Source organism: Varanus komodoensis, unplaced genomic scaffold (assembly GCF_004798865.1).
Source record: "Varanus komodoensis strain SLA01 unplaced genomic scaffold, ASM479886v1 scaffold1, whole genome shotgun sequence".
NCBI classification, from domain to species: domain Eukaryota; kingdom Metazoa; phylum Chordata; class Lepidosauria; order Squamata; family Varanidae; genus Varanus; species Varanus komodoensis.
The window spans coordinates 100,281,999-100,308,109 of record NW_025335268.1 but is presented as its reverse complement, the minus strand read 5'-3'; positions in this window follow the sequence as shown (position 1 = coordinate 100,308,109).

Below are 26,111 nucleotides of genomic sequence, written 5' to 3'. Positions count from 1 at the left end.
GTATTAAATGTAAGTATACAATAAATTGCATCTCATTACAATTAAACATTACTAGCTAAAGATTTATCAGGTTAGAGAGCTGGGAGAATGAAAAATGATAGGAGTTCCAGGTTCCTATTCGTTCACCAAACACTGCACTTATTCCTGAAGTAGAGAATCTGACTGAACTCTGTCCTTGTGAAGATAGATAATAATGAAGTCTAGTCAAATAGTTTTCATTATGAAAGTCAGGATGTACATGTAAGTAGGGGCCAATGCACTGCAAGCTTATGGAGTACTTGTTGGTGTGTACTAAGGTTGATGGAAATTATTCACCCACCAGAATATCATCCTCAAGCACAACACTTTACATTCCCCTTTATTTATATAGAATCTCCTAGAATCTATTTACTCGCTTTGCTCAGACAGACCAAGCATATAAGGCAGCTTCCCATGTTCCTAAATTTAGGAATTAGTTCTTCAAAGTAGACATCTTTACTCTGCAAAACATATTGCATCTATAGCTCTGCATCAATTTAAAAAGCACTAGGAATCCTTAAAAAAATGACCAAGGCCTACAGGTTTCTAGTGATGAGTTATGGCGATGATTTCCATACACAGGTATTTGAAAATGTGCTTGACTACAAGAATGCCTGCAGTATTTAAGCACCTCCTTACTTAAGTACCAATGGCCTGAACTTTTAATAGAGCAGCAGTGTGGCAAACAGACCCTTCTTCTTTTCAGACTTTACAAATAAGGATTACAAATAAGGATTAGGGAGCTAGTGGCAAACATGATACATAATTCAACTGTCCATCAGTCTGACTAACAATCAGAGGAGAGAGCTTACATCCTCCCACTGGATAGACAGATAAGAGAGAAGGAAAGAATCTGTCAGGAATGATTAAAGCAGGTACTCTGTAATAAGGCCTTCTGCACACTGGGGCTGGCAGCAAGAATCTGGCCACTCATATTTAAACACATATTATTTCCATCTTCCTGTCAATTTATTCCTTGAGCTGCTCTTAGTTGTCTGGCCTAGAAAGGGGCTGGTGAAGAGCAGCTGAGCAAACACAAAACATAAGTCTGAAGAAAACCATACTTTCAGTGTGTTGCTTCAGCCCAGTCCTTCCTCAGACAGCTGTGGAGTGCCTCTCTCTGAGCCAGGGATGGGGTAAGCATATATGGAACATGCATAAACAATAGTGGCTGCACATCATCAAGTGATTTCTTCGTTTAAAGCATCTTTCCGGCTGTTACTATGCCCCAGCCCATCGACTTAAGAAACCCTTAAAAACACCAGACACTACAGTAATAATCAAAAGCACCCAATCACACTATTAAAGCAGATAGCATCAAGTTTAAAATGCTTAACTAGAAATCCTGCTATAAAGGAGAGTCTTTACAGCATAGTGAAAGGTTCTTAAAGAGGGTTAACTGGAAATCTTCCATGGGAAGAAGTTTCAAAGCCCAGGCAGTTGACAGCATATGATGGGCTTCTAAATGTAGAAGTTTTATTGGGTGGTCATGGTATTTTATTGTTAATAGTTTTCAACAGTTATGAGTTGTTTACATTTCTATATGTTTTCTCTTCCTTTAGGATGCCTTGAGTCTTTTTTTCTCTGAGAAAGGCTCTAAGGGTACAATCCTATGAGTTCTATAGGTCTCAGCTTGCCATTGGAAATGCTGTATGTTGTAGGACTTTGTAGACTAGGATAGGATCACACCCTAAGAAAACCATCACCACCATCACCTTCATCTTGAGAAGGCCCTCAACTAGTCCCAACCAGATGTATTTTAGGGATGACTGGGATATTTGAGAAGGCCTCTGTTAAAGGTCTTAATAAATATGCTGCTTTGTACCAGAAAAGGTGGCCCTTTAGATATCCTGGTCCCAAATTATAAATCGCTTTAAAGTTCATCAACAGTGCTTTGAATTGGATCTGGAAACACATCAGAAGCCAGTGCAGTTGTTAGAGCAAAGGAGTCACATATCTCAATAGGCAACTCTTTTTAATTATCTGACTACAGAAATCTGGACCCACTGACATTTTTCTGTACTTTGCAAACACATTGTAGTAGCCTAAAGCTGATTAGGAATATGTTATCAGGTGACAACAGTGTATCCTGCCTCCAGAAGGTATGTGTTGCCAGGAGATAAGGTATGGATGTAGCTAGTGCATGAACTTAAGTTAAAGAAAGGTACAGCTGATTGCTCCTTCCCCAGTTCTTCTAGGGACATGACTGAGTCTAGAAGCTTTGTTCTTAATACTTATCCCTGTATCAGCAGCACTACTGAACATCTGTATCTCTGTCTTCTCTGTAGCAAGCTTCAGTTTGTTAGCCTACATCCACTCCATTATCAGACATTCATTTAGGGCCTCCACAGTTTCCTTTGGTCTCTGCTGGAAAAGTGAGAGAGCCTAGAGTCATTTGCCTACGGAGGATGTTTCACACCAGGTATCCAGATGACCTCTCCCAGCAGTTTTATGTTGCTATAAAGCAGCATGGGAGAAAGATAGAACCCTAAGATTAGCTCCAAAGATTCCAATGGTAACAGGAACCCCTTAATGACACCTTCTAGAAATTCCAAAATGCTGTGCCCTGAGTTCCATCCTGCCTGAGCAATCCAAAAGTATATGATTGATGACATTGAAAGTCTCAGTCATACTGGGATGGGTGCTGCTTTCATTGCATTTTAATTTTATTTGAATGCACTTGTTGGATTATTTTAATTGAGTTTGTATTTAATCTTTTAATGTTTTCCATAATTGTAAGTTGCCTCGAGTACTGTTTGTTGGGTAGAAAAGTAGGACACAAATAAAATAAATCCACAAGAAGATATTTCTTGAGAATTTCTTCCTATCTTTTCAACATCCTCTTGACCTCCCCTTCTGACCCTCTTTTCTGACTTCATCATATTGGTGGGGGTAAATTCCATAGCTACCACACAGCTATCTGCAGTTTCCTACATCCACACACACACACACACACGCACACATGTATGTATGTATCTTCAGCATCCCTAACATGTACACATATCATGTAAATCTATCATGGGACATTTCTGTGATTTGAAAATAATCATATCCAAATGTATTTAGGCAAGAAAGCAAAATGTCTTCCTGTGTATGTTAAATGTATATAACAAACATGCTTTTCAACAGTTAATGCTGTGCTAATGTGCATTTGGTTTTATTAACAGCTTAATTTAATTCCCTTTGAAATATAAAAGTAGAAATTAAAGGTATTAGTTTATTAATTAGGTTTTATGTGTAAGCTAAACTATAACCATTAAGATGTCTTTCTATGTTATGTTGCAAAGATTTAACCAAGATCACCATGTGTTTATCTCATCTATTTTAGGAAAGGAGTCTTGGTTTCCTCGCTGAGCTGCTTCTTTTGTGATGTAAATTATTGCAGCACATACATATCTGGCTAATTCAATGACAGCACAGAGAAGGCTGCCATTTCACAGGTCAAATATGTGTGTGTGTGTGTGTGTGTGTGTGTGTGTGTGTGTGTGTGTATTCATTTAAAGTAATAATTTACTTTTCCTATAACTCAAATACATTGGCATAGCCAAGTTCCTAAACTAGGGAGCTGCACATCTGAAGGTTTGTGTCACAAAAACATTGCAGGATATATATGGCCTTTCATGATGTCAGGTCCACATACAAATTATACTTATCCAACTGTTAACAAACATGGACTTTATTTTTCCATCTCCGTGAGGCTAGTACAGCCAAACCAGAAACTGAGAGCTAAGGATTAAGAATTGGGTTGGACATGCTTTATTAGCATCAGTAACCTGAACCAACAACATGAAGATCTTTGAGATGTATAGCCAGAGTGTGAGCCCACCTCCTTCTGAATAGAATTAGGCCTTACTTTGCTCATGACAGACCATCCCTTTAGGAATGGAGTGAGGAACTCATGAATCACTTCCCTTCTGCCTCCCTAGTCTCATATGTTTGGATGTATAATCTAAAGTTTAGACCTCAACACAATCCTTTCCTTACCTCTCAAGACCCCAAGCCCTAATGGGCCAGTTTAGGGTAGCCCAGTCTCCATAAAGTTGCCTCAGATGTTTTCCCATTACTCAGCTGCTTTAATATGTTTAACTTCCTTTGATTCATGTCATTGCCATGGCCAAAGGAGTCCCGCAGTGACAAGCTCCCAGTTTGCCCTGAACTAACTACCAGTGTTACCAACACTGCTACTATGGAGGGGTGGGGGAGCTACTGCAACACTGACTGAAAAGAGACAGAGTCATCTGATGAACACTCTGACCCCATTGCCTTTGCACAGGTATGAATGTACCAGCCTGTCTCACCGTCAGACTGGCTGCAATGAAAGGATGCCCTGCCTTTCAAAAATGAAATGGCACTTATGGTGGTAATGATGTCCACTGCCTTAAGTACTTCATAACAGTCCAGGACAAGGAACCCACTTGCTTTCCTTCGAGCCAAATGCTTTCCCTCAGCTTCATCTATCTCCTTGTCCTTTCTGGCCTTGTCAGTTCCAACAAGGCTGAGAGAGTGTGGCAAAACTCGGCTGTGTATTGCCAGCAGCTAAGAATGTAAGAGAGCAATCCAGTGAAGATGACTGCAGCCATCCAAAGTCAACAAATTATGGGATTTCTATGCACAGCAGGGAGAAAGTGACGGTCACTTCCACACTCCTTCTGCTCTGCATACTACCTAGATTGCTGATTTCAGTCCTGCAGCACTTGAGAGAAGGGAAGAAGGCTGAACGGCTACCAGGATATCTCATACCTTCGCATTGCCAGCCTGCTCCCTGTTGGTTACACACCTTCTCCTGGGTCAGTCTTATAAACTTGGAGGAGCAGCTAGGATGGTTCACTCCACCCTGACTGTGAGAGGGTGAGGATGGGGATTAAGTATTGCTCTTCAGATCTGAGCTGGAGCTATTTTCTAACCTCAGATCAGGGAACCTGAATGAACCTATGACCTTCTAGATACTAAGGGCTACAGAATTGCTTGGCAAAGGAGACAACTATTTGATTTCTCAGGAAGTTCCCAAAGAAATATCATCCAACATTAAATAGTTTCTTATATTACAACAATAAAAAGGCTAGAATTTAAAATATTTTTTTAAAAAATTATCAGTAGGACGTAATTCAACTCAATTAATGCCACATCATTTGTTATCCTACAATCTTGCAACTGAGCTTAATTCTTCCAAACAATTTCCTTCTTTCCCATCCTGCTAGCTGCATAGCTAGGCCCTTCACGACTAACCAAAAGGAGACAAATCTACTTGACTTCCACTAATTAAATCCAATAGAATTCAGACTTAACAGTTCTGTGGACAGGAGGATGGGGAGAAAAAGGGAGTGAATTCTCTGAAGTGATAATATGAATAGAGCACTTCTCATTTTTAAGTATGCCATTATTGCTTTAATTAAAACATTTTGGTATTCAGCCTTTAAAAATTATACCCTATTACTACACTTTAGAGATGATTTCATTATTTTATTGCTCTCACGGATTAATGGAAAAGCACGTTAGCCTAAGGTTTGATAAGTGACCTTACTGGCGCCTAATGTTAAGTCACAAGGAAATGATAAAATGCTTTGTAGGCAATACAGAAAGATACTCATGCAATTTGTGGATGTTTCTAATCAATCAATTTATCTTATCCTGCCAATATGGGATTCGACCCAAGGAAGAAAGTCTAGAATCCCAGTCAGAAGAATAAAGCATCAAAAGAAAACTAAGTTTTAAAAAAACTGTATAGACTTCACTGAAATGTCAAAAATCTGTATCTCAATAATGTTTGAAAGGGGAAGTCATAGTGGAGCTCCAGAACTGAAATGAGCCACATGATCTCCTTGAAATCAGAACTTCAAGTTGCAATCCAGTGTGTGCTTATCTGTAGGACTTGCTTCCACATAAACACATACAGCAGTACCTGTGATTACCTCTCAAACTGGGTTTTGTTTTAAGATCAAAGGACAATCCAAAGTTTTTTAGTTTTTTAACCTGCCTTTTAGGGTATGTCACCTTCATAAAGAATCTTAAAAAATACAAAAACATGAACACACAATTGCAGTTAAGCACACACATGTCAACAGCATTTAACTATGTGTACATGCCAAATGAAGACCTGGATACATGAATCTTCAGGATATTATTTTCTTTTAAGCCATAAATAACACAGATCCAAATGAATCTGGGCCTCAGAGGCCAAAACCAGGTCCTTAGTTTGGTCCCAAGTTTAAAAATTATTTTGTTGTACTCCACACAACAAGCACTCTGAGTCACAGAAAATTTTCTGCCTGAACTGGAGTCAAAATATTCTTCTCCATTTGAACACACATCTAAAGAAGGCTTGCTGCACCATTCGGATGCCAATCCTTGTCTTCATCTATCCTGATTATGCTGTCCAAGGCAGGTCACATCAACCTGTTTCATGGCAGGGATGGCAAAGACAGCAGAAATGCACATCCGCACATACAAAAGCCTCCACAGGATGCAAAACATTTATACCAAGTCCTCATCCTGCTGGAGTTCAGATAGCCCAAATTCATGACAGGAAAGTTTTCTCTTACAGACTCAGCCTCACTTTTATTATCACCAAGTGTTCCATATGTCATCCTTGTCACTTGAGGCTGCCACAATATAGTCCTTCTTTGTAAGCAGGCAATCCACCTGGCAGGGAGTAATGTTTAAATGCCTCTACTGTGTTTATCAGTCCAAATGAATGGAAAGTTTCTACATCAATATGAACCCAAGGCAATAAAAGTCTCTTTGTGTAGATCATCTGCACAGAGAAGCATTTCCTGGTGGTAATCACAGGCACAAAAGTATTAGTTGGACTGGCCTTAAAATCCAAACTGATAAGAGATATTACTCTTATTGTGCGGTTAGACTAAGTGCAATTGAACGTACACATGTGAAGGGGGCTGTAGGATAATGTAAAGTGGACCCACCACCACTAAAGCAGCTGTGCTGTCCCCGCTCCCTCCCTCATTTATTTATTTATTAAAAGTGTTTCTACCCTGTCCCCCACTGGTTTCTCAGGACGGCTTAAAATAAAAACAAGTAGAATAAAACAAAACATCACAGCATCCGACAATTGAAACACTAAAACCCCAGTTAGAATAAACTAAACATTAAAATGACGGGAAAATAAAAAGGTATTTTCCTGATGCTGAAAAGAATATAACATTGGCACCAGGTGAACCTCTCTGAGGAGCATATTCCATAGTCGGGGCACCACCACAGAGAAGGCCCTCCTCCGGGTACTCTCCCTTGAAGAGAGCTCCCAGAGCAGGACTTCTGCCTCAGATCTCAAGGGGTGGGAGGGTGCATAGGGAAAAAGCAGCTCTTTCAGGTATCCTGGACCCAAGCCATTTAGGGCTTTATAGGTCATCACCAGCACCTTAAATTGGGCTGGGATTGGCAGCCAGTGCAACCAATAGAAGACCAGCATTATTTGTGAATATCTGCTGGTCCCCGCCTGGCAGCTCTATTCTGAACCAATTGAAGTATCTGGACCATCTTCATGGGCAGCCCCATGTAGAGTGCATTACAATAATCCAACTGGGAAGTTACCAGAGCATGGGTCGCCGTTGCAAGGCAATGCTCATCCAGGTAAGGACGCAGTTGGTGGATCACCCAAAGCTGAAGGAAAGTGTTTCTTGCCACTGCTGCCAACTGAGGCTCCAGGGACAGCTCTGGGTTGAAGAGCACTCCCAAATTGTGAAACCTATCCTTTCGGGGTAGTGCGACCCCATCCAGGACAGGGATGAAATCACTTACCTGGAAGGCTGAATGGTCCACCAACAGGACCTCTGCCTTGTCTGGATTAAGCCTCAATTTATTGGCCCTCACCAGCCCATTGCCTCGGCCAGGCGGCAGTTAAGGACAGCTACTGCCTCACCTGGACCAGATGTAAAAGAGAAGTGGAGCTGGGTGTCATCAGGATATGACTCCGCAGCCCAAACCTCTGGATGACCTTTCCCAGTGGTTTCCTGTAGATGTTAAAATGCATGGGGGATAAAATGGGACCCTGCGGAACAACATGGTAAAGTTGCCATGGAGCAGAGTCATAATCCCCCTACACACATGCACACTATCCATACATTTGGCCAGAATGTGAAGGAGCTCTATGCACTTAGTGGCTCCCAGCCCATCATCATCATCATCATCATCATCATCATCATCATCATCATCATCAGTATTATTATTATTATTATTATTATTATTATTATTATTATTAGAACATTTCTATGCCGCCCCTTGCCAATATGTGGAGGAGCTCCAGATGCATAAACCAACAGATCAAGAGGATGGTTTCATTTGCTGAACAAAGTGTATATGGCAGGAGGTTGCAGTCATAGTGTGTGTTAATGGATGGGTCGAGCGAGCCCAGATATCTCACAACCCCTTACTGATTTTTGCAACATGGTTTGAGGAAAGGGAATCCTTGAATTTTCATTGTCAGAATGACCCAAAGAAAGAGCAAGAAGAGATGAAGCAACAGAAAATGAAAGAAAGAAGAACAACATATTGCGTAAGGCCAAGACCTTTTTATTTAAATGTTATTTTAATTGATTGTTAAATTATTTATTGTTTTTATCTAACTCCAGGAAGTTTCCAATTCTGTATATTTTTGTATATTGTTATTTATTTGTTGGAAGCCACCCCGAGGCTTATGCGAATGGGGCGGCATACAAGCACTCCAAATAAATAAATAAAATAAAAATAAGGCTTTCACTTGGAACTGGTGGCAGAGTGCCTAGATATGAGAAACTTGCCCTTTCTCTTGGCCCATTCAGTTCTGAACTGTCATCTGGTCTGTTCTTTTGAAACATAAAAGCTATATATTTCCACTAAGGGGGAAAACAACACTTAAGGCTATGAAAGAGCCAAAGACATTTGTTCTGCAGGCAGCAGAGAGATTTGAGAAAGAAGATACTTCCTCCCATATCAACCAACTTTACAACATTTTAAGATCTTCTGCTAAAGCCCTACTCCAGCTGCTTCCTTTCTCAGAAGTACAAAGGAAAAACAAAGTAAAGGCTTCTCTCAGCAGTGATAGTCTGGTTGTGAAATGCTCTCATCTGCTACCTATGTATCATCTTTTCAGCAGCAGGCAAGGACATTCTTATTTCCTCAGGCATTCTAATTTGATGTGCACTTTTTAATCTTTAGCTGTATTATAGTTCACCATTTATTTTGCCTTTTTAATTGTTTTTCTTTAGATTTTTATTTGGTAATAGAAATGTTTATGCAGTACCCTGAAATTCTGGGATGATAGCTTAATTTCCAAGACAGAGTATCAAAGCAACTTAATTTTTCCAAAAATGTAATAGTGCAAAGATGACAGCAGTCTTAAACCAGAAATGAAACTATACAGCAGCATCTATGGTTGCTATTGCTTCAGCATATCTGAAAGTGAAAAGTGACGTCCTATTATTCATCTCCAAAAGTAGCAATGTTAGAAGACTGCATGTGGATGCCATTCAGCCTCAGATTAAGAGAACTGCTGGGGTAGCTCTGTTTGTCTCTGATGCCATACTCTTAGTTTGGTTCTCCAGTGGCAAATTGCCAGTGAAAGTACAGTCCAGGATATGTTGCACTACATACATCAGTTGAGTCTTGGTGATGCTCATCCAAACCATAATTCAAAGTAGCGCTGATGGTTAGTTTGAAACCTCAGCAGATCTTGTGTTCATTGAGAGAATAACAAGTGAAGCACCTTTCAGTTACCAAGCTATATTTAGTATCTTGACATGCTGGCTTTTGCAGTAGATTGAAGGAGCTAAAGCTCATCACATTAGCCAGGTGATCCAGTCAATCTATGATAATCCCGTGTATGACTTTTTATTGAACAAGTGCAAAGTATGAAAACAACAGACCTGACTTTCAAGTAAGTTCAGCAAACAAGCATGCAGCACAATAAATGCTGCCTAGGAAGAAAATCAATTACATATTTTGAACCAATTCTTTCAAAAGTCTTATGTATTTACCAGGAGCTTATTTGTGCCTTGGATGGACAAATAGTGTCTAACCATTCTTAGACCTCATTTTACACTCTCTGTATCTGAAAGGGGGATGGATGGATCTGTTGATTTTGTTTTATTTCCCCTCATTTTGTTCATCTTTCTGATCTCCATTCCATCTTGTTTTGAATGCTTTTTAAGTTGATTTAAAAATCCGCTTGGGCATCTGTGTGCATGTGCATGAATATTTCTTCCAACACACACAGTTTTGTGTGCATTTTTGCAAGCAGTATCATTTAGCAGAATGCATTTGGTAAACTATTTCCACTGGTATTGGTGTTTTCTTCAGCACTTTCCTCTAAGATATTACATACTGGAGAACTGCATCATAACACTTGGAAAAGAGCAAATTGCAAAACTTGTGGTTTGCATATTGGCCCATGGAAAGGAAATTAAGTAATTACCCTTTCAAAAACCAAGTTGCAATCCTAGCATTATGACTATAAGCTCCAGATGTCGAGCTTTTTTGCCCATCTAGTTGAAGTGCCTCAGGCTGGAGTGGCCTAAAGACACCTCATATACTAGCCTCTGTACTAACTTCCTCTCTGCAACTGCTAATACACCTCTTTTTACCCTTCTCTGAGTTCACTTTTCTGACCTTAGAAAGAACACTTTTCTTTCTAAGTACTGTTTCCAGCCTTGGATCCAGGAATGTGAACTATCCTCCAGGCTCCTCAGATGGTATCTTGTGGTTACAGGATTGTTCTATAAATTAATTTTTATACAATCTCTGATCTGAAAGGAGAACACAAGTAGTGGTGGTACCAAGGAATATGAGTTCTTTGCTGCACACCACAAACTGTTTTGTATATTCTTTAAGAGTACCTTCTGTTACTTCTTGTCTGGGAGAGAATGATACAATAAAAAAAAATAAATATACTGTTTGTAAAGGACAAAATAACATGTGTGCTTTATTTTCCTTTTTTTGTGATACATTGATAGATAAATAACAACCCACAAATGAATGTAATCATTTTGCCTGGAATGCTATTCTGACAGATTGGAAAGCTATGCTGAAGTGATTGCTCAGTGAACAGTTTAATGAAATATGGTTAATTCCCAATAATGAACAAATAGAAGGTGAATCACAATATCATCTGTATATTATGTTTGTTAAAAAATAAAAGTGTACATTGAACTGGAACTGGAGAAAAAGTTCTTAAGACCACCTTTATAATAGGTGAAATGTTTTAGAGGTGACAGACTTTTATATTTGACCAGTCTGGAAGCCAGCTTGTGAATGTCCCACCAGACCAACTTGTATGGAAAACCAAAGTAACCGCTACTCATTCCCATGCTCCTGTGAAACGTTCTTCCTGGTGCTAAGAAGCAGTGCTGTCAATAGGCAAGGTGGTACTCCGCTTCACTTTTTGCCTGCCCTTCACCTCTGCTGCCTCCTCCTCCTCCTCCTCCTCCTCCTCCTCCTCCTCCTCCTCCACCACCACCACCACCACTGCTGCTTTGCCTGCTGCTATGACCCCTGCTGGTCATCTGCAGCTTTCCTGGTCAACCTTCACCATCTCTGACAATTTGCATGTCTTGCCTCTGCTGCCCACTACCACCTCTCCTTCCCACTCCCCAAAAAGTCTCCTGCAGTGTTTCTGAATGGAACTGGGACACTCACCTGACCCTGCAGCTACTGTCCTTCATTTTAAGATTTTACCCAATGCAATGCCTGACACATTCACATCAGTAATTTCATTTCGAATACTTGTAAAATAGTAGGCGGCAGCTGCAAAGTAGAGTTGAACACTGGCTCCCCCTCTAATAAGAAGGCCTACTTCCCCTTTGGGGAATAAGTAAGGGAAGTGATGATAAAAGGGAGGAGGTGGTGTGGTAGTGGGAACAGGTGAAATGGTGTTGATGGAGTCTCACTGCGGTGGTGGTGACCCACAGGTGGAACGTAGGAGGAGGGGGCTGGAGCCTGCAGGGGAAAAAGCTGTAAGGAAGGTGGCCAGTGGGTGGGGAAAATGAATAGGAGGAGGGGGAAATTGGCAGCACCCAGTCTGATGGCACCCTGAAGTCCGTCTCTGGCCCTGAAGCCATTCACATTCATCTTCATGTATTTGAATTTGATGCAGTCCCTACATTGTGCAAACTAAGCCTTCTAGAGATGATCTACATTGCACAGCCTTTCCTGTACAGTGTCTGAGCAATCAGTTAGCCACAAATGAGAATTTTCTCTGACGTTCTCATTTCTTGCTGTCTTTTGCCACTGTTGTATACAAATTAGCTAACCAACACCTAAACATAGTATTTAAAATTACATATTGATCTGTATAAAACAGATTAGGTGGAGGAGGGGATGGAACCACTCTTTTGAGATTTTTTGGTTTAAAGCAAACAGAGTTCTTTCACCTGCTGTAATTATGTGGTTACTTTGGCCTCCTGGTCTCTCTCACTTAAATGTTAAATGTCACAAAACATCCATCCAAGCAGGACCTCTTTCATTCTCTCTATTAGATTGCCCAGGTACTTAGTGAATGTTCCATCATTCACTACTTTTCACCAGGTTATTCCACTGACATTCCTTGAGCACTGCATTCATGTATAAGGAAGACAGGGAGTTCTAGCACCTCTTGAAGGAATGTGCATCCAATCGTGGCATCATTTGAGGGTACCAACTGAGACAAATTCCAAATGCCACAGTATGGTGAACTCTTTTCTTCATTTGCCTTTTGAAACAATTACATTTAATGTTTTTAGGATTCCATGAGTGCTCTGTCAACATCAGAGCTCATGAGTTGCTAGTGGAACCACATTCCTTGCCTAATAAGCAACATGTTCTATTGATGTGTAACACTTGTTATCGTACAGGGTGTGTGCTTACTGCTTACCTTACTGCTCTTAACAAAGATAGGGGAGCATGTGGAAAGAATGACTTAGAGCATGTACTTTTCAGCACAGAGTGTTAGAGTCCCACTGCACAGCGGTAGCAGTAGTTTGCTCTAGACTATTGCAGAGTAGTATCTCTGCAGTATTAACAAAATGAAGGCTATAACAAAAATAAGCTATTTTATAGTAATCTCTCTTTTTATATGGGTATAAACTAAGGGAGAGAATGTCCCAAGTTTTTTCCACTGTTTCCTATTAGAGTCCTCCAAAACATTGCTGTAATGTGGAACATATGGATCTTTGGTACATGTGTGTTCCCTAGTTGCAGAAATTCTCTGAGATGGGTAACTGACTAATAGGAAATCAACCCTGACTGCTCTTTAGAAGGCCAGATACTGAAGATGAAACTCAAATGTTTTGGCCACCTAATGAGAAGGAAGGACTCCCTGGAGAAGACCCTGATGCTGGGAATGATTGAAGGCAAAAGGAGAAGGGGGCGGCAGAGGTTGAAGTGGCTAGATGGAGTCACTGGGGCAGTGGGTCTGAGCTTGGATGGACTCTGAGGCATGGTGGAGGAAAGGAGAGCCTGGAGGAATGCTGTCCATGGGGTTGTGAAGGGCTGGACATGATTTAGTGACTAAACAAAACAAAAAAACACACACCCGTGACTAATGGCTGAGCATTTGTAAATTGCAAACATGATGCATCACAACACATGCCTATTGAGGTGATCACCAAATTTGGAATAAGTGAACCCTAAAACCTCAACAAACATGGAGTCATAACTGAAACCTATTGGAAAGGCAGGCCCATACATTCAGTGCAGCAAGCTATTCTAAGACATGAAATTTTGGGGAAAGAATGCTGTGATTTTTCCTCCCAAAAGGTTACCATCAATTGCCAAATTTAAATGCAGACCCTGGGACAAATGAAGATGTAATAAAAATAAGGTAATACAATTACTTTATTGCAATAATCTGCATGTAGACACCTACTGTAGTTCATAAATTATCCCAACTATGAATCTCAAAATCTCAGGCACACCCCATATCTAAAACATCCAATGTTATCATAATGCCATATTTCATAGTTCTGGATTTCAGTGACTGACATTCCTATATGTATCTTTTCACACCAGGATACTGAAACAACTCAGAATAATTCACTGGGGACATAATGTTGTCCTTACTATTGCAGCTTCAGTCTGCTGCTGGAGGTGGCTGCATGCCTTTTTTGGTACTCCCACCCTCCTTTAGGACATCAAAGACAGAAAAGGCACCTTTAGTGACTTTGCATTTTTTAAAAGAAAAGTTCATCCCATTCCTCCTAAAAGGTCTTAAACATTTACCTGCCCCCCCCAAGGCTATTTAATATCTTCTTCTCCAAATAGCTCAACAAAGGTGGGATGTATTATATTTGGTATGCTTCTAGATGATTTTGTTAGACTGTTTTCATCAATACTGAAGCATTCAGCTGAAGCTTCCCCCACCCCTCTCAAAAAAAAAAAAAAAAAAAAAAAAAAAAAATGTGGCAAAACATTGACAGTTCATAATGGAGTGAAACCATTTGGCAATGGTACATTATTCTTACAAGGGTCTGACATGACTAAAATAAAATGCCAGAGGATTCATGCTAATTCTTGCTGAAAGAAAAATCTATTAAAATAAAGTAATTATCTGCAAGACATTTTTTCCTCAGAACTGCCCGTAAGTTTTAATTGGAGCTGCATAATAATTTCATTGTGGAATTTAATAAATTAGATTTAAATGCACCAAATGGCTTTTTAAATAAAAAGGAGAATTAGTATATGATTTTGTTGTTTAGAATATTAAAAGTAAACATCATTAAACGCTGTATGAAATCAGAAATATAAGAGAAACTTCAAGGGTCCTTAAAGGTAAAATCAGAAAAAAATCTAATAAGCAAATGTTACCACAAGAATAGCTGCATCATGTATTTTTGGAAGGATAAATTGAGGTCAGGGATAAGTAACTTAAGGCTAAGAAATAAGAAATTCAGGAAAATTCAGACTCATTGAAATTCTGTCATTCCTACCTCAAGGCATGTTTGACTTGTGCCCACATCAATTTTAAACTTTGTTTTTTCCACACAAAACTTGAAGTGCATTCTTGCACACATTTCCCTCAAATCTACATCTACTGTATGCCTTTTTCAAATCTACATATTTTGTGTGCGTTTAAAAGTGAGTAATGATCAAACCCCCTTTTTGGCATGAATTGTATTGCAAGTTCAGATGTAAGAAAACAAATCAATTAGATTCCACAGGTGGTTCTGGGAACTGAAAAACTGATAAGTATTGGTCAAAAAATGAACTGAAATATTCTTTCATCTATCCCTATTTGTGTCCCTCCAGGTATCAGTGAACTTATAGCATAACGAGTGGTAAGGGATTATGAGAGTTAAAGTCCAAAAACATCTGTGTGGGGGAGTTCAAATTGCTCAGCCCAGATTTAGCAGTATCAAAAGGATTGGAAATATGCAGCTAGAATAGGAAATTCATGGCTACTAAATAGTACAGGATTTTATTAATGATGCATTTTGCCCCTTCCTCAGTAGTGGCTAAAATGGAAACAGCTTCAGCTCTGTTACTTCTATACCGTGCATGCAAAGACAATGTACCATAGAAGCTTTGGAGGTTAATGAATGGTTCAGGATATGTGGATTCTCTTGGTGGAACTACAAGTACTTAATGCTCAGGATGCTCTCCAAGCTACCAAGAGCCCCTCACAATCTGCTATGCTTTGGTGCTAACCATCCACTGACAGGCAGCATGGAACCATCTACCCATTAGTCATGATATCTGAAGCTTTTCTTAGAAGACACAGAGACCCAGTGCTGTCCCTGCCACTAACATGCATCTAAATGCAGAAAAGCTGAAATCCTTGAAGGTGCATCTCGTATTTTCTTTCAACTTGCACTCACATCACTATGATTAGAGGACAAGTTCTTCCCTGAAAGGAAACTAGAACTGTAATTCAGAAAACTGTGTCTTTTGAGCCATGTCCAGAGCCTTGGGGCCAACCTAATTTGTAGATGCTTGGGCCACTTTGGATGCAAGTGTCATTGTTAAACACTGCTCTGCATTGAATAGGAAATGGATTTGCTGGTATCTTTTGATCAGATGTTTATCCATGAGTTACACATAGATACAAAGATGTCCATAGCAATGGATATCTAAAATGGGATTACCAGTGCTGTCCACTCTGTCACAGCACATACAGCAAATGAACTGCTGAACTGTATATCATAATCATAGTCTTTCATGCCTAAGTAAAAACATTTAGATGTGGACTGGTGTGAAATTAAGGTTTTGACTTAAAGTTTGGTTCACTTCATGTGCCTTTCAGAAAACCAGATATTGTATTTATTAATAACTTTCCTTCTGACCTTTAACACAAAATTGGAGCTTATCTGCACAGAACTGAACAATGTATTATTTCTTCATGAGCTTCTTTTTCCTTGTAAAACAATACCAAAAATGTAAGGGAAAAGGCTTACAATTATTGTTCAAGAGGCAGCCTGCATAATTCATACATGTGGGAAAACTTGTAACATAAAACTGTTTTTATTACCTCACTTCCTCTGATGATGTGTGAGTATTGGTGACTTGAACAGTGGACAAAGCTGCCTGGAGTCTGAAGGATACCTTGTCTATTCAGAATCAGCATCATATTGTTCTGAGATATTCTTGTATTCTAGTTTACTGTCTTATTCACAATACTTTGATTAGTTCAAACACGTTTCAACATAGTACATTTCATTGGACTTATTTTGGGTAATATTCCTAATAACAAACATTGTAATATGTTATATAATGTTAATGTAGTAGTAGTCTTATGGGAGTAGTCTAAGGCTACGTTTCTACAATCCCCAAACTTATTGGGAGTTGCTTCCAATTGAAGATTAATTGGTTTTGCCTACAGAAATGCAATGACACATGGGCATGATACAGATGGAACACCATAGATAAATTTCAAAGAGATGATGAAGTAACAGCTGTTAAAAAGATAATCAAAATAAAGTACTGGAAAACAAGTCTATATACATTTCAAAAAGTGGGAAAGAATTGGTACTGAAATAAAGTTAAGGAGATGTTGAGGATGTTCATGAAGTGTTAGTTGCTGGAAACATTTACTCCTACCATTTGTGTCTCTCAAGACCTCTTCTAAATTTGTCAAGATTTGTTCATATTTTCATACAGTCTTCAAATTATTTGGGAAAAAAGAGATAGGAATTGGGTGATTAGTTGCATTGGCCGAAAACCACAATGTAAACAATTTGAATAGATACTTTTCTATTTCAAAAGCTATTCACTTGATTTCCATCTTCTTAATTTGCATAAAATTCAGTAGTACAAAATGAATTGATTGTATTTATTATTGATTACATTTATATCCTTCCTTTTCCCATAGAGTACAAGGCAGCCAACAGGCTTTCTCCACTGTACTATCCTCAAAACAAGCTTGTCAGGTAATTGAAGCAGTATAACCTACGGATCAATGGATCTGCCAATTACAGCTTCTCCATTTCCCAAGCATCTTGAATGTTGAGAGCTTCTGCAATTTTCAGTTCAACTAATCTCCAACGAGGGTATTTTTTTTAAGATTTGCATGAAAATTGATAAGTGCTTCTGTGAATAAATTCCCTAATACACATGTCTGCCTTTTTCCTAATATACATATTTTGCAAATAATTTTCCTAGTATGATATACTTTTTATTATCACTTAACATCTGCATTATTATTTCCTTTCTGATTGCTGAATTTTGTGGAGCAGTTCATAAAAATATGAATTTTGAAGGATAACTGGGTTTTGATTCACGTATAAGTTCAAAAGCAAGACACTGGGCAAGTATGTAATAAAAAGGAACAGAATGAATCTGTATCCTATCCCTGTTTAAGCTAAGATATGGTGAATGGCTCAAGGCGAAGGTCACTGAGTCAGACAATGGATTTAAAGTTGGGTATCCCCTCTTCTATTGCAACACTTATGTCACCCTTCCAGAACATGATACCCTCTAGATCTATTGAAATGCAAATAATTCCCAGCCAGTCCCTGTATATGTACCAAGCTCCACATGCCTGTGAAGTACCATGAAGTTAAAGGACAAATGAAACAACGAGCTCTTAATCCACTGCTGAAATGCCACAGCATTTCTTACATCTTTATTGAATACATGAGGGAAGTGAAGGGTTACTCCACTGACTTTCCTTCCCAGGTGCAGGTCACAGGCAAATGGCCCCATGGACATACAGAATATATGGTCATAGATGTGGGGTGTGGCCAGTTAGCAAGATCCTTCTCTCTCATGCATTCTTGGTATGAGTCTACATATGTGGTGGTGGTCGGGATTGTAGGCATATCCATATTTTCTTGCCTTTTATAGATCTGGCAGCTTGCAGGTAAAATCTGATGCCTGAGCCCCACCAATTTTGAGTAATCTAATCTTTGACCATCAGAGATCCTGAAACAGAACTGGTAATGCAATGCTGTGTTTGTACTCAAGCCATCACAGAATAAGATAGCCAACCCATTCAAAATCCATTATCACTAAATGCAAAGACTTGGACACCTGATTGCTGTTGAATATATTATGTTTACAGCCTTAGCTCTGCTAAACATAACTTTGATTAGCTCGAAATGCAATTATTTTTATAAAACTACTTTGCAGCGAAGATCGTAAGAATAGCAGTGACCTTCTCTTTCCCACTTGCTATTTTAAAAGATGTTTTCTTTAGACAAGCTAGAGATTTACTGGAGAAATAAGTCCTTTGGCTACATTTAAACCCTGTAAAAGACAGACTAGCTGTGTTTTTAGACATTTACATCAAAGTAATTATAGCAGTATATTAAATCTCTGCATTCATTAAGAGGATTTGAAGCAATTATACAAGAATACATGCTTTTGCATATGTGTGTGAGAGAAAGAGAGCACAGTAAGACAAATAGTGGAATCAGGTTTTGGTCTCTTAAATTGGCACTTAATGCCTCATTCAAGGGTAAAAAAGATTTGGAAAATATGCTATTATAATAATGTGTGAGACATACATACTCAATCAGATATTGTTGGGCATGTTCGTAACACACTCATTTTGTGGAACTTTCTCTCTAGTGGCTAGATTGATTCCCACATTACTGGCCCTTTGAGTGCTTATAAAAACTCATCTTTTAACTGATTAAAGCTAATCTTTGATCTTAAGGTTTCCAAGTTTTGTCTTATTCTATAGCAGAAACCACTGTGGCTGTGCATAGCTTTATTTACGCAAGATGATTACAAGCATTCTGTGGAGGGTATAAGGAGTGTAGAGCAAAGGCTTTCTTTCCTGGGCTGTGAAAAGATTAAGCAAAACAGGTGCCAGGATTGCTACAGTGCGTGGTGGAATCTCACTCCTTCTCACCCCTCCCCCTGAAATACCTATGAATTCCTTGTCCCCAACATGGAGCTTCTGAACTCAGAGCTGCTGTAAGTGTAGTAAGAAACATGCCAAATGCAAGAAGGGAGAGAGGCAAGGCACTTCAAAGTCAGTCCCAGCTCCGTTTCTGGGGTCAGAACTAGGACTTTGAATTACACTATGCGTAGCTAGGTTCCGCCTAGAGGCCATAGGATTGCACTCTTATTGTATCTGTTTTATCTTAGTTTTGTTTGAAATTGTTGCATTCTGTTGTGTTCATGATTCATTGCAATTTGCCTGACCATCCCTCATTGAATGGAGGGTTGATACAGAAATATGTCAAATAATTTTTCTTAATTCATTTCCTCAGTGTAAGCACAGCAGAAGCATGTGGCTCTAATCTTATTCACGCTCATGCCAGTCTTGGAATGTTTCTTTGCCATGGGATATTAAGTTTGCATACATAAAATACCAACTGTATGTAAATAAAACCAAAAATCTGTACTCCAGGCAAAAAATGGAGATGTGAGGTTCCACTTTATAGAGGCATAGATAAGCATTGGGTACTGCTGTATTTATCTATATTTGTCAGAAATGTCCCTAAGCTTCAAATAACTCCTTGGCTCACAATACTAAATCAGGTTAACACATAATCCTCACCTCAAATACAACGCAACAGTATGCCCCTTCACTTTTCCGGCTCAGATTTTAATCTAAGGTAACTCTTCCATCTAACCCAACTCACTCAATTATCTCCAACATTTCTTCTCTGATAAGTCTGTAACCTTGCACAAGTCTGCAACGATTTCTCTCACTTTGGGATGCTGGAAAAAATTAAATGAGATTTAATTGATATCTCCAAATCCAACCCACAGATTCTGCAGTAGACGCCCTTTTCCTGAGTCACACGGATTCTACCATCTTGTGGACCTTTTCTCTTCTTTCTGAAATTTAGCCATAAAATATGCAAAGTAAAACACTGAAAATGTGCATTTCCCTTTTGACTACATTGATTGAAAAGGCACATTTGGGGAGGAATCTGCATATCTGGGGAGAGCTTGAACATTTTTGGAAGCACAAATATGTATAACATATTTGCACAAAATCCAGTTCAGTCAGTGAGTGGATAACAGATCAAAACATGTCTGACCATCTATAGAACACAGATGGAACATGCATCGTGAACTCCATAATCCTTAATACTGCTTGCCCACTTGCTCAACTATTCATCTGCTTGCCCTGCTGTTGTGGTTCTATATCCAGAAGAAGAACAAAGAAGGAAAGAAGTAGGATCTCCCTTTCCTCTGCCCAGGGTCTGTCTGTCACTTTTCAGGAGCAATGGGGAAATTATATCTTCTAGTGACGCTCCCATCTGATTACTGCTGTGTAGGCTTCTGGGGGAAGAGAATCTGAGGAGTCCTCCATGCATTTGGTTGATATGCCAAAGATGCTAGAGACGCAACAATAGCCACAAGGGCACTGGGAGGGGTTGATGGAGTTGATGGGTGAAGGCATGTTTGCAAGTGAATAGACGGAGTTGAGGCACAACGTGGCATTTGGGGAGAGATCCAATGGGTTCCAACTTTACGCAGATTTGCTCAAAAGATTTCTGAGCTATGAAAAAGCGTAACTTTTTCCAAACTTACCAAAGGAACACTAGTGAGGGATGGGGTTTCACCCATCACTAATTCTGATCACAATGAACAGACGTGGGCTCAAACCTACTGCGTGTGTGTATGGTATGTGTGATGTGAATCCTTTAACTTCCTGCTGGGTGGGTTAGAAAAATGTATGCACTTAGTCACATCCTTTACAGTTGCATGCACATAATGTGAAATCGTATATTCATGAAATTTATTACTTTTTAAAAACATATTGATTTCTTCTTTTCATTTTTTTTTAAAATCTGGAAGCACTTTACAACAAATGATACAACAATGCATTGCTCCAAAAGCAGAACTAAGGCAAGTAAATGGTTTGGAAAAACTGAGAGAAAGCAAGTGAGTTTTTAATCATGGAAAGTCCATAATTGTCAATGCCTAATATATCACAGAAGGGAAGCTATTGCAGGGAGTTAGTGTCAGCATAGAGGAGTTCTGTTGGTGACAGGTAGGACTCTGTAGGATCTGGCATAGATAGCAAAGCCTCCCCTGATCTAATTACTGTAGAAGTCTAATTTGCCTTATGTAACCTGCTTAAAACTTCTCAGGTAGACTGGATCAACCAGGACAGCCAAGGACTGAGAGGATATCTGGTTGGTCAAGCTGTCGCAAACATCTTGTCCACATCACCAGGACACCAGGTGTATTAAACACATCACTAGGACCTATTACAAATGGCTGTCACATGCTAGAGAATTCTAAGTGTGATCAAATTATTTGGATACTTGTTTAGGAGTTTGAACTACTGCACTTTACTTTGCTTCTCTCTCTGCCAAGGCCCTTTTGATCCAACATTTTCCATCTTAACACTTACTGATAAGTATGCACGGGTACACACAGACTGGAATGGAGCTTCAGATTGTTTATTGTTTACTTGATTTGTCTTCTGAAATTTCTGGGATTTTAAAAAAGTTTGCTTACGAATTTAAAACTTTTCTTCCTTACTTTTCAGTTGATAAGGCTCTGAAAGGGGCTTATATAATGATTGGGTTCTAGTCCCTGCTCAGGCATGGAGCTCACTAGGTGACTTTGGGACAGTCACAGACCCTCAGCCCAACTCACCTCACAGGGCTGTTGTTGTGGGGATAAGACTGAGAGCAGCAGGGGAGAATTTTGTAAGCTGCTATGAGTACTTTAACAGAAAATGGCAGGCTATAAATCAAATAAATAAATAAATAAATAGTATGTCATTAAAACCAATGACTATTTTAAAAGGCTGAACTTCAATAATTCAGGGGGGAGGTGAGGCCAATCCCCAATTAATGAATTAGATTATTATTATCTATTATTATTAATCATAACAAAAGAAGCACTAGAAAGCCAGCAAAACCCTGCAAACAGAACATTTATACGAAGAAAAATCTTTGATGAATGCTGACTTTGACAAAAATCTTTACAAAAATAGAGTCTATAAATGTGTCTTTAAAGAATTTTTCCAGTATAAATTGTTCCCTCTTGCTATTTCATCACTTTTGATGCAGCACATTTAAAATCTGATAAAGTCATTATTATTTTCTGGCATTTCTTTATTCTTTTTTGAAAAGGAAAGGAGGGAAATGTTACTTTGATGTATGCATTATCCTATCCTATGTCACGTTTCTTAATTATTCTTTAATTACCTCATCCTATGTCCAATGAGTGTTTCAGAAAATGGAGAAAGACAGAGGCAGCAAAGTGATAAAACTTTAATTGTGAAGCCAGCTAATTTTTACAAGCAATTCATGGGGAGTATAACAAAAACTAGAGACTGCTAAGACTGGGTCTCTGAGCAAACAGGGTGACTGGGCAATGAATACCATTGACATTAACTCTCATATTGTCTTGCCCTAGATGCATTGATTTAAATTCTTTCATTTATTCCAGGAATGTTGTGATGAATCAGTTGCGATCTCAAGTTGTGAGGATTGTGTGATCTCAAGTATGTGAATTTGTATTTTGGCATTCATTCTGCAGTGCAAAGGTACAACATATTCATGTTGTCTCTGTGTCTGTGCAATTTTCGGTACACACTCTGAAAAGCAACATATCCTTACTGCTTAATCCACATGCAAGATACTGGAACAGAAACAAAATACAAGCTTAGACTAATTGACTTGTCACCTGGGTGGACTTTGTAGCTAGCCAGAATGATCATTAGGCTTTGACCAGTTACACCAAAGGATGTAACATGTTAACAGCTGTTTCATTGTTATTATAACACAATTAAAGTGCTTCTGTGCTGGCGGCCTATCATTAATGGTGTTAACAGGCAATCTACTCAACCACTTGACAGAAGAGCTGAGGTCAATGGCTCAAATCAGTGCCCCATTATTAGTCACCCTTATATGCTATTGTTTCATGAGCAATAGATATTCAGCACAATCACTGCTCAGTATGTGGAGGTCAAACTTATTTTCCTGCAGCTGAACTGAAAATACGAATTCTTTTTCTCATTGTGGATCTCAGTGAAGCCTGGCAGAAGGCTTCCTTTCTCTGGCACATGATTTTGAACACAATATGTAAGGAGACAGGAGCAGAAACTAGGAAGACACAATATGAAGAGGCAGAGTTTGTTGTCTATGATGAACAGATGTAGAGGAGTGTAAGAGATTGGCTATCACTTCCAAAGCCGTACAGCCTTGCACCAGCATGGGTTGGGTGGGCATGGGAAGGATTCCATTATTGGCAGCTGTAGCTAAAGGGCCCAGTCATGAAGAAATGAAGGTGCCTGGAGGAGCCTATCAGTGACCTTTCTGTGAGCCAGGGCAGTGGAGGAGCTCCATCTTAACCACATCCAGCCAGAAGATCTGGGTCAAGGTGTTTTTAGATACAGACACTTGAGACCTTTAAGTCTTGCATGCAAATTGTCCATATATTCTTTCATTTGCTACACATGGAGAGAAAGCAAGAGCACTTTTTATTTATGTATTGATTAGAACACAGATACTACAAGTGCCACCTGTTTCAGGTGCAAGGTAATGGAGCTGTCCATAACACATGAAATTTGGATATTTACAGACTGTGTGAGGAAAGCACAAAAATGAAGGCCATCTCCATGTTTCTCTTTTAAGCTACTCTTTGAAGTAGCTAGATGATCAATTTCAACCAACTGCATTGCTTCAGAATGGGAGGGAAGGAATGTGAGGTGCCACCAAGAAGTGGTATCTTGGTGGTGTCAGACATATCCTCCCCCATTTCCCAGAATGCTCCTCCAAACCCTTTCTCTGTAATTGCTGCTATGAAGAAGCTGGTGTGGGCCTTTCCATGCCAGATGCAAGGAGTGTGTGTACTTTAAACACAAATTCCCTGCCTTGAGACCAAAACTGTTTTCTAGTCTGGATCCTATGGCCCTCTAGATGCTGCCTAGTTACAATATCTTTCTATTTCATGGATAAATAAATACTAGTTATTGTTTGAGACAATAAATAAAATGTTCAAGAGTTTGGACAGTTCCTGCCAAATATTTGCTGAAAGAGAAAAGGGGAAATGCCTGGAAATTACTGCCATATTGTTTAATTAACTGAATTAAAACTGATGGCAGAAAGTGAACATTTTATTATCTTTCAAGAAATATTAATTTCTCCTTTACACTGCAGAAAGGAAAGGATTGTGCTAAACCCATGATGGATTGAACTAAATTATTGAAAGCTAGAGGAAGAGATCTGCACAATTTGGATTAATTGCAAAATCAGAATCAATATTTTATTACAGCTGCTCATGAAATATTTACCAGGCACACTGGAGTAATTAAGAAGATGTAACCTCCAGGTTAGCATGTTGCTGCTCATATCCATGTTCACGAACCAAATAAGTTAAAGCAAATCAGTTCAATATATCTTTTTCCTAATGTGCAATTAATTAAATTTTTTTGGTTTTGTTTTGTTTATAGCTTTTAGAAATGTTCTGGCTTGTTGGAATATATTTGGAATAGACTCCAAGTAGTCTGTACTACTGAGTAGTCTCTTGGCATATTTTTTTCTAGGAGATATAGATGGAAAACTGAGATATGTACTGTGTAAATGCTTTAGCTCTAGTTCATGCAGAAAGTAGCCTATCAAAGCTGCATCTTCAGAAAAAAGCATGTAGGGTGATAAGTCACTTAAGCTACCAATGGCAACACTTTAAAAAAAATCATGCTTGCATCTAAAATATTATATAGTCACATTTGTGGCCCAGTGTCAAGGGTGAATTGGATACACCACATTCCACCAATATAACAAGAAATAACAATTGGGGAGGTCAATAAGACCCATGTTTTGTGCTCTGAAAAATCCTGAGAAGATTCAGCTGAAAACTGGTAGTGTAGGGGAGGTCAGCTGGATGAAGCCCTATGCTGAACTTGTTAGAGAGGTAAGGGATTGCTTATTTATGGGAATTTAAAGTTTTATGAGTGATCTGCAGCAGTTTGACATGAATTGTCCAGGTTTTCTTATTTTCTATAGACTTTTCTGGGATTAAATTTCTCAGCAGATTTTTCCATTTGTACTGCATCTTTTGGTAAAACCTTTACTAGTTTAGTGGTGCCCTTATCTAGTGGCAAAACAACTCTTAGTAGTTATCCACCATCCACCATTTTCTCCCAGACGTACTAGAGCAATGCCATGTCCAGAAGTTTGAGGGAGTAGGAAATGCTGCCTGTTGGTCATCAAAGGAGTCTTGTGTCTCCTTTGGCAACCAGCTTCCAAAATTAAGTGAGGGGAGCAAATAAAATAATGAAAAGTACTTCTAAACCTTTGGAGAATTCCTCTTTTCTAAAATTACCCCTATTGTCAAAATTGCCCCTTTGATCCAAATGACAGTCCATAACTATTTCAAAGAAATACACCTGGTTGAATGTCTGCTGTGTGTACACACTGCCTATGGGATTGTAGTCATCATTAGTCAAGCGCTAGCTCGAATATACTAGTGCTGCTCAAAAATTTTCACTATACTTCTCCACGCACTCTGGGAACAGGTAACAAGAGCTTGCGCCTAAAAATGATGGGGAGGGATGAGAAGTTCGGAGAGATCCCTCAGGGTGCAGGGCATGATGCTTATCTTATTGGAATTAGGAGGAAATGCACTCCCAATTTTCCAATTTTCATTGTATTTTCTCACAGCCATCCTGACTTCTTGTGCCTTCAGAGATCTTAAACCCAGAAAAAACTCCTTTAGTTTTTTTTTTCTAATGCTACTGCCAGCTGAGTGCCTGAAAGCAAAGTAAGGAG